Source organism: Pteropus alecto, unplaced genomic scaffold (genome assembly GCF_000325575.1).
Source record: "Pteropus alecto unplaced genomic scaffold, ASM32557v1 scaffold7, whole genome shotgun sequence".
NCBI classification, from domain to species: Eukaryota; Metazoa; Chordata; class Mammalia; order Chiroptera; family Pteropodidae; genus Pteropus; species Pteropus alecto.
In genome coordinates this window covers 33,719,728-33,728,188 of record NW_006494614.1, presented here as the reverse complement: position 1 = coordinate 33,728,188, position 8,461 = coordinate 33,719,728, and the positions used below count along the sequence as shown (strand labels likewise).

General features: G+C 41.7%; 1 protein-coding gene across 2 annotated transcripts in view; it reads left to right on the top strand.

The window, feature by feature from the left end:
* The first annotated feature begins 3,889 nt into the window (after positions 1-3,889).
* The window catches only part of PAQR8 (progestin and adipoQ receptor family member 8), a 38,016-nt gene continuing 33,444 nt past the window's right edge, over positions 3,890-8,461 (top strand). Inside the window, exon 1 of one of the 2 annotated variants that reach the window (XM_006926443.3) lies at positions 3,890-4,043. The gene's annotated coding sequence lies outside the window, so the exon portion shown is untranslated. Of the gene's footprint in view, positions 4,044-4,076; positions 4,190-8,461 lie in introns of those variants that run through there. The other variant, XM_025042813.1, reaches the window with a different exon arrangement.

Genomic DNA, 8,461 nt, shown 5'->3' with positions numbered 1-8,461 from the left:
GACCATACCTCGCCCTCCCCTAGGACGAAATGAGCAAGAATCAGGAGCAAAGTGAAAGGAATAAACAAAATTGTCAGGACCTTTGAAAAGCGGGGAAACCAGGACCATTTACTGAGGCTTTTTAGTTGCAAATTTCTGCTAAAGAATAAAGAAAGACTTCATATTTTAATATCCACTTTTATTTGCCATTAAATTGCTATGGTGCAATTATGTATTTTATTTCCTAAATTTAGGAATGAGTGTTAAAATTAACACACACATCAAATGTTGGAATTTAGAAATTCATATTATTTTGTTAACACTATAAAAGGTTACCTGTTGGTCATTTTATCATTCATCTTTATGGTTTGCTATTTGAAACTCTTGAACCAGGAACTAGTTACCTCAGAGAGTGGGAGATTAAATGCAAGGCCGTGTTTCCTCAAATGTGCCCAGGTTACTAAGACCCAAGAGCAATTTCTGCATTTTGTGTCTCTTGTCTACATGTGTTAATTGATTTGCTTCCTGAATTGTTAACAAATTGTTATTTTTAAAAAATAATATGGGAAAAAATTTAAAAGGATTGAACACTCCAAATGGAATCAAATTAGACTTTAATAAACCTTTACCATTTCATCACTGAATGAGATTACATAGACATATAATACAATAAAACCATTCTTTCTATTTTTATTTTTAATCTGATTTGACCACAGCTCATTAACATCCCGTGTATGAAATTGGTGAAATTAGTGTCATGGTTGCTTTCCCACTTGGCCAGCTGGCAGGGGATCTAAATAGATAAGCTAAGTATGAATGGCTATCTGGTGGTGAAATGTTAAGGAATGAGGAGAATTGACTTAAGGGTTAGAAATATAAGTCTTCAAGATTCTTCACATTCCTCCTGTGTGGTATGCATGGATAGTACATCTTTTCTTCAGTAGCAAGTATTGGAACAAGGATCCTATAAGCAACCATTTACATGAAGCCAGTACCTTTTTACCCACGTTTATCAAGGCTTCATTATGTGCTAGGCACAATGTTGAGTGCTTAATGTGTATTATTTTATTTAATCCTACCAATTACCATAGGAAATAGGTATGATTATTATTTCCATTCTACAGATAAGGAGCCTGAAGCACAGAAAGGTTAAGCGACTTATCGAAGGCTCTGAGTGGTGGTACCGGAGCTCAAACTCAAGATGGGCTGACTTCCAAACTTATAGTGTACAATGACCCTCCTTTCCTCTGCTAAGATGGTGAAGAAATTAATGGCCCTCAGTCATTCTGTGAGATATAAAAAGAAAACAATAATGACTAGGGCTTTTAAATAACTCTGTTTCTTGTATGAGTTTTCACAAGTAGGCCTTTTTTCAGGATAGTGTACACCAGTGTACACCAGTGTAAACCAGTACACCAAGATGTTCCAGAAAAATGGTTTAACTACACCATGCTTCCATTTCTCTATGTTACAGTCAGGATAACAGTTCCCACCCCTTTCCAATGTCACATAAAATGTATGCAGTTTAGTGATATGATGTCATCACATGGCTTCTTGGAAAAGGGATGCTATGTAAACACACAGTAGAAGTGAAAGAAAACCAATGTCAGTGTGGTATGTATACAATATAAAATGGACCAAATTCTTTTGTTAGAGTTCGAGACAAAAATAGCTCCTTAATCTTGCATATCTATTTTTTAATCATGTTGTATATTGCTGTTTCTATGTCTTTCAAGGACTATCTGAAAGGGAAATGTGTCTGATAGAATGTTGATTAGATTAGCAGTTTAGTACTTTCCTTTTTAGAGAAAATATTGCAGTATCTAAGAACTTGCCTGTTTCCAGCTTTTGGAAAAACCACAAGTCAAAATTGTATTGCTAGATGAGAGTGTTTCATGAAGTTTGGCTGTGAATGTCCATCCTGACTTTGCTTTATGAAAGATCCAAGAGCCTTTTATTATGATTCAAAAATAGTAAAGTCACTTTAGGACTCTTCTTTCCAGAGTTACCAAAACATAATTTGTACTGCCCATCACCTCAGAGTAGAAAATGGAAGAAGCTAGTAGAGATCCAAGTAGTTTTAAAAAGCATGAGGGATGTGAATGTATGTAATACTTCTGACCTATACATTTAAAAAATGGTTTAATGGGGTAAATTTTATATTCTGCATATTTTACCATAATTAAAAATATTTTTAAAGTTAAGATGGTAAAATTATGTTATGCCTATTTTAACATACTTTAAAAAAAAAAAAAGCATAAAGGATTAGATGCTGCTACTCTTATCTAGTGGCTCTGGACCACAACCCACACCCACATCTGGTCCGTAGATGAAGTTTCAGAGGAAAGGAATGGAACATTTACCATTTTCTTACTGTGACACTGAAAATGCATGAAAAGACTTGTTGATATTTTAAAACAAAAGAACCCTTCTCCACACGCCAGGCAGAAAAAAAGTTGCAAGAATAATCAACATGCATTTAACAGACTCATTAATTCTTACCCAATAGCTCACTTTAGTTGGATTGAGCCTGTGGTTATAGCTGACCTGTAGTTTTCTTTCGAGAGTGGCAGAGAGAAGAAGAAAAGGGACTTTTTACCTCCTCTCAGTCAGCTCTGTTGTACATTTAGGATCTCTGGCTAGAAAATAAATACCTATTAATATTGATGGCTCAAGATTTTGCGAATACAGGCGAATTCCCTGACATCTTGAGGTTGATGCAGAGATGGTGAATGCAAATCTCCAAAGGCCTACTGTGACATTTCCACCAGTATATATGTGTGCTAGGTCCATGATTCTGTGGGAAGAACAATGGCCCTGAAGACCTGGACCTTGACATTTTCCTAGTCTGGACTGTTCCAAATCTGCCATTTAACTACTTAGAGTCTAAATGTCTTCATTTATAAATTCGAATAACCCCCAATGGATAACCTACTATCTTTGCTTCATGATGTTTTGCTGAGGAAAAAATAAAATAATAGATTTTCGAATGTTTTAAAAAGTGAAAACATTGTACCAATGTGAAGTGTTGTTAGACATGTCACTGAAGCGGGAATAATGGAAAAGTGCCTGGTATCAACAGACCAGAAATAGGCCTGATTGTCTTAGAAAAGTGATGAAATAAATTAAATGAACCTCTTACAGTAGCTAGCACTGGTGGTGGCCATCTTCCCAGAATCTGATGAGCATCTGTTTTTTCAGATAACGAAGACCGCTTTTAAACCGCAAAGCCAATTTGATTTGTTAATTGATGCTCCTACATCTTAAGTGTGTTTTCCTTATGGTAAAATATAGACAGAACTGTGGGTGAGAAGCAAGTCTGGGACCAGCTGTGAAATTTCCTCTTTCCCCCTACTGCTTGTATGTGTAAACCACTGCTCTCTAAGGGCCGGCTAGAGTGCTGTGTGTTGAGGATAGAGTGGCATAGAAATGAGGTCCTATAATGTCAGTGTAAGAGGTATATTTGAAGCGTAAGTCATAGGAGAGTCCTTCATGAGTGTATCTCAGGGGTGTGAAATCGTGTCTCCAAGGACCCTCCCGGGTGTGTTATAACATGGTTTCATAGGCAGAATGACCCTGAATGTGCAGATGAGAGTGGTGAGAGGTCGGGATTTGATTCAGTCTTGAGGTCCACGATGCAGTTTGTTGTTTGTCCCCGTCCTGAAAGACTTGGGAGCTGGCCCCCTGGGCCGGGTTCTTGGAAGGAACCGGACAGCGGTTAACATGTTCCTTTCTCTCCCAACCCCTCGGGCCTTTAGCAGCTGAAAAGGGGCTGTGCGGGTCTGAGCCCTGTGTGGAAGGAAGAAGCGTCAGTCTACTTCCTCCGCGGCGGCAGCACTGGCCTCAGCGGTGGGTGCTCGGGTCTGCGCACCCCGCCTCCAGGCCGGGAAGGGGCGGAGCTGGGCGCCGCCCGCCCCCGGCCGTCCCCTTTTCCCTGCCGCTCCCCAGCTCTGCGCGGGCAGGGGTCACAGCCGCCTGCGAGAAGCTGGTAGCCGGGCACCGAGCGGGAGCGCGGGCTGGGCCGGGCTGGGCTGCGCGCACAGACTCAGCCGCTGCCCCTGACAGTGAGTCGGTCGCGGGAGGCGCGGAGCGGGTGGGGCGACGGATCAGGACCGCGCTGTTGGGGAGCTCCGGGGCGGGAGCACGCTGGGCGGAATGTCAGGATCGCGACGTAGGGGAGCCCCAGACTCCGAACCCGGAGAGGCGTTCGGTATGGTGATGTCGAGGAAGCCCGGGGGCGGGTTGTCAGTGCTCGGTGTTGGAAACTCTCCGAATCCCAACCCTGATGGCGAGGCGGCGGGTTAGGACCGCGACGTTGGGAAGCTCCCGTGCGGGGGGTGTTCCACCCGAGGGGGCGGAACCAGGGATGCCCTGTCAGCATTCTTGGGGCGCCCTCTGCAAGGCGGAGGTGAACAGAACCTGAGAGGGGTGTGCGGAGGAGAGGAAACCCAAGGCGGGCGGGGCGGGATCGGGGAGCCCGAGGGAGGGATCCCTGGAAAGGGTAGGGTGGGGCCAAGCGTGTGGCTTCTCGGAGGAAAGATGGAAGGGGCTTCTCCAACAGAGTGGGTGCGGGAAGGGGAGTTGTGCGGAGAGCCTGGGGGTGGGGGGCGGCTGGTTAAATTACAGAGGATAGGGAGTTGGAGAGATAGAATGCCGCGGCTGGGGATCCGAGGTGGCTGGATGGGTTCTGGGGCAGGGACTCGGGAAAGTCCAGGCCAAGAGAACGCAGCCCCCTTGGTAGAATGGGGTCATGAACACTCTCAAGAGGGCAGCTACTCGAGAGAGCAAGACCGAGCAACCTCAGACGGGGCAGGTGGGGCCCCCGCACTCAGTAAGCTCGGGGAGTGGTGCGAATTTGGGCGGGAGAGGCTAGGGAAGGGAGCACCTTGCTGATCTGGCGCGGTGACCCTCTGGTCCCTTTGGCACCGACTAACAGGGAGGAGACCCGCAGGCCCGGACAGGCTGTTTGTTGCACCCTGTATTGTTGAGCTGGATTAGAAGTGATTTTGGTCAGGGACGCGATGAGAAAAGTCTGGGCTTAAAGGAATAGTTATCGAGTGAGATTTCAGTTGTACAGGTTAAGGTCTACCCGTATGTGTGATTTACGCATAACTCATAATAAAGGTATGTGCAATTTTTAGATCCACATGTGATACTTGCTCCCCCATTCTCCTGTACTCTGTAAGGGGCTGTTTTTGAGTAAAATCTGAAGGAAAATCAGCAACACACACACACACTACCCACAAATGCACGCAATTCTCAGCCAAGTAAACATAAGGAGTATTGTACAGTTTGCGGCTTTTTTGTGTTGATGAGGGCTCCCTTACTGAAGTTAATAGGAAATTACCTACTTGGAAAGTGGATTGCCTTTGCCCTCTTAAGATGTCTACAATCTGTACCCACCCCTGAGCTGCTGTACCCTTGACCAGGTCACCTGGCAAGGGAGTTGGCTGCTTAGGACTTCAGTGGATGACTACCCAAGGTGTGCCTCTAAAGACACGCAAATGACCAGGGCAGTATCTGTTTGCTTTATGTTCTTTGTTTTTTTCGTTGGTTTGTTTGTCTTAGGTGCCAGCTCCCTTTATATATGGCAATTAGTTTATTTGATATAATAGCTAATTCAAGAAGACCCAGGGCCCAGGATTCTGTTATATGAGTTTCTCTATTGGAAGGTTCCTGGGTTTCAGCGGACCAGAGGAAGAGAGATGCCCTCCACTCCTTTCCTTTTGTGATCTGAATCTGAGCGCATCTTCTGACACACAGATTTGGGCTTCCTAGGAGGATCAAGGACTATGTTGGCATTTGTTGGGCCTGCATTTTTTTTTCTTTATGAAAAGGAAATCTTCAATAATAATTAAGTTAATGGGAAAGCGATTTATGCATTTTACAAGTATTATTTCAGGGCAAGCTTTTTTTAATTAAGGGAGTGGTCAGAACCTTGCACAAAAACTGCATTATCATTATTGCAGCAGCCTATTTATTCACTTGGACATAAAGTCAGCCTATTCTTCCAATTCTTTATTCAAATGTTAAAAGAAATATGCCAGTATTTATACATTCATGTGAGTATTTCTCCCCTTCAGAAGCCTCATCTTGGCAAGCTGTGTACTGATTCTAGTGATGCTGTCATTGCTGAGAATAATTTTGGAACTCGTGCTTTGGCTTTGCCTTGAGTTTGCAACGCATTTAACTGAATTGCCTCCTGATGGCAAACCTTCCTCAGCTGGGAAAGAGCCAAACACCTTGTGGGGCCAACTGTGGCCTCTGAGGGGTAGTCGAGGTTGGTAAGAGGAAGTATGCCCATTAAAGTAATGAGAGTCCTCTTGAAGGACTGGCAGTTCCGAAGATGGCATCCAGTAAAGGCACGTGCATGTGTTTAGCATTGGAAAGTAATTGAAGTGCAGCCTTCATCTGCATGTTTATGCTTTTGTATATGTGTAAAAAAGTTGGACCTATCACCTTATTATTATACTTTATGGCTTATTGACCAAGAGAAAAATAAAAGCCTTTCTTTTCCCCTTGTAGGTACTCTTTACCAGGCCCGTTTCAATCACTGTGCATTTTAACAGACAACAAAAGATTTATTTTCTCACATGAGAGGCACCCAGAAAGGCACTTGATCCATGTGTGCATTTAATCTTGGTACTTGAATTTTTGTGTGAAAGGATCTATATAGAAACAAGGGAAGAGAATTTCTAAAAATCCATTTCAGTCTTGGGATTACATGGCACACAGTATGAAAAATGAATATACCCCTTTTCTTCTGTTGTTTCCCTAAATTCTCATTTTTTTTATATAGGTTCTATAACATAAAGCTTCAAACAGCCATCACTTAAATCTTGATCTAGCAATGATCTTGGGCAAGTTACTTCATCCCTTTTGGCTTCAGTTTTCTTACCTTAAAGTGAAGATGCTAATGAGTATATACCTCATGGGGCTGTGATGAAGATTTCATACAATTTATGCATGTAAACACTGAGTTCAGTGCCTGACACATAACAAGCGCTCCATAGAGTCTAGCAATTTTCGTTATTGTTTATTGATAGTTATATTAAAATTCCTTTGAGGCCATGTACAAATTTATTATTTCCCAGATACTAATATTCCCTTCAGCTGGGCTTTGCAAATGAATATATGAATGAGAACATTTTGTTTTTATTCTCCTGGACTCTTAGGAGTTTTTAAAGAGTGACCTTAAAAGCAACTGTAGCCAGCTACTTTATTTTGAATTCAAATATTTTTAAAACCAAACATTCTTGTTCTGATTGTGTATAAGGTATAATAGTTTAGTAAAAATCTATACAAAAAAAAGTTTAAAAGTTTCTCTTATAACTTTTCCCTTTGGTCCAATCAAATATTCTAATGAAATAGCTGCAGTTATCTTGGCCTGTATTGAGAGGGATGATTCCAGCAAACATTTGCTTCAGTTAAACTTGAATTTTGCTCTGCTTTGTTTTTCAAATGTCAGAGAAAAATAATCTGGCACTGTGCTTTTAGCTTTTCCATAAATATTGCCATTAATTTTTTTTAGATTTATGAATTTTATTAAAATATATGTGTAAATTAGGAAGATACAAAACGTGGAAATATAATTTAGCACTGTTTTATCAAATAGTTAAGGATCGTGATTAGATGTTTCATGAAATGCTTGATATTTAGTAAGAGTTCTCTGTGTTTTAGGCAAGTATGTACAGGAGATAAAGAGAAGTACAAAGAACACACTTTGTCCTGCAGAAATTCACATAATGTGCTATTTTAGAACGGTGCATTAGCAAAAGTTTTTCTCCTAATGGCTTATGGGGCCAAAGATTAAATGGATTTCACTCATGTTCTTTTCTCTCAATATCTTGGAGAAGGCTAAGTATATAGCTCTCTCAGTAGTGTCCATATTTTGAAGTGGGTTAACTCTTTCAGGATTAAATCCTGCCATGCACTTGGATGCCATGAAAAGAAACTGGCTGTAAAAGTACTTGGTGCATTGTAAAATGATATATAATTATAGGGTAGGGTGATATTATTGTTGCACTTAAAAAGTACCAGGAAACAATACACATGGTGGGTTAGACTAGAACAGTGGTTCTTAATGGGGAGGAGAGGAGACATTTTTGATTGTTACAACTGGAAGGTGGACAGATGTTACTGGCATCTAATGGGTAGAGGCCGGAAGTGCTGCTAAGCATCTTATAATACACAAGACAACCTCTCACAACAAAGAATTATTCAGCCCCAAATGTCAGCAGAGCTGAGAAACCCTGGACTAGAGCATAGGATCTGGAGTGGGGGAATCAACCTGAATTAGCATCCTGGTTGATTAAATGTACAACCCTGGATGAGTTCCTGAAACCTGAAAATCTATAAAATGCATGTATGAAGAGATATTGTAGAATTAAATGAGATACTTAACACAGAGAAGGTACCCAGTAAATGGTAACTCTTAGTATTATGTCTGGTTAGTAAATGCTCCAACAGATGCAGCTTTGGT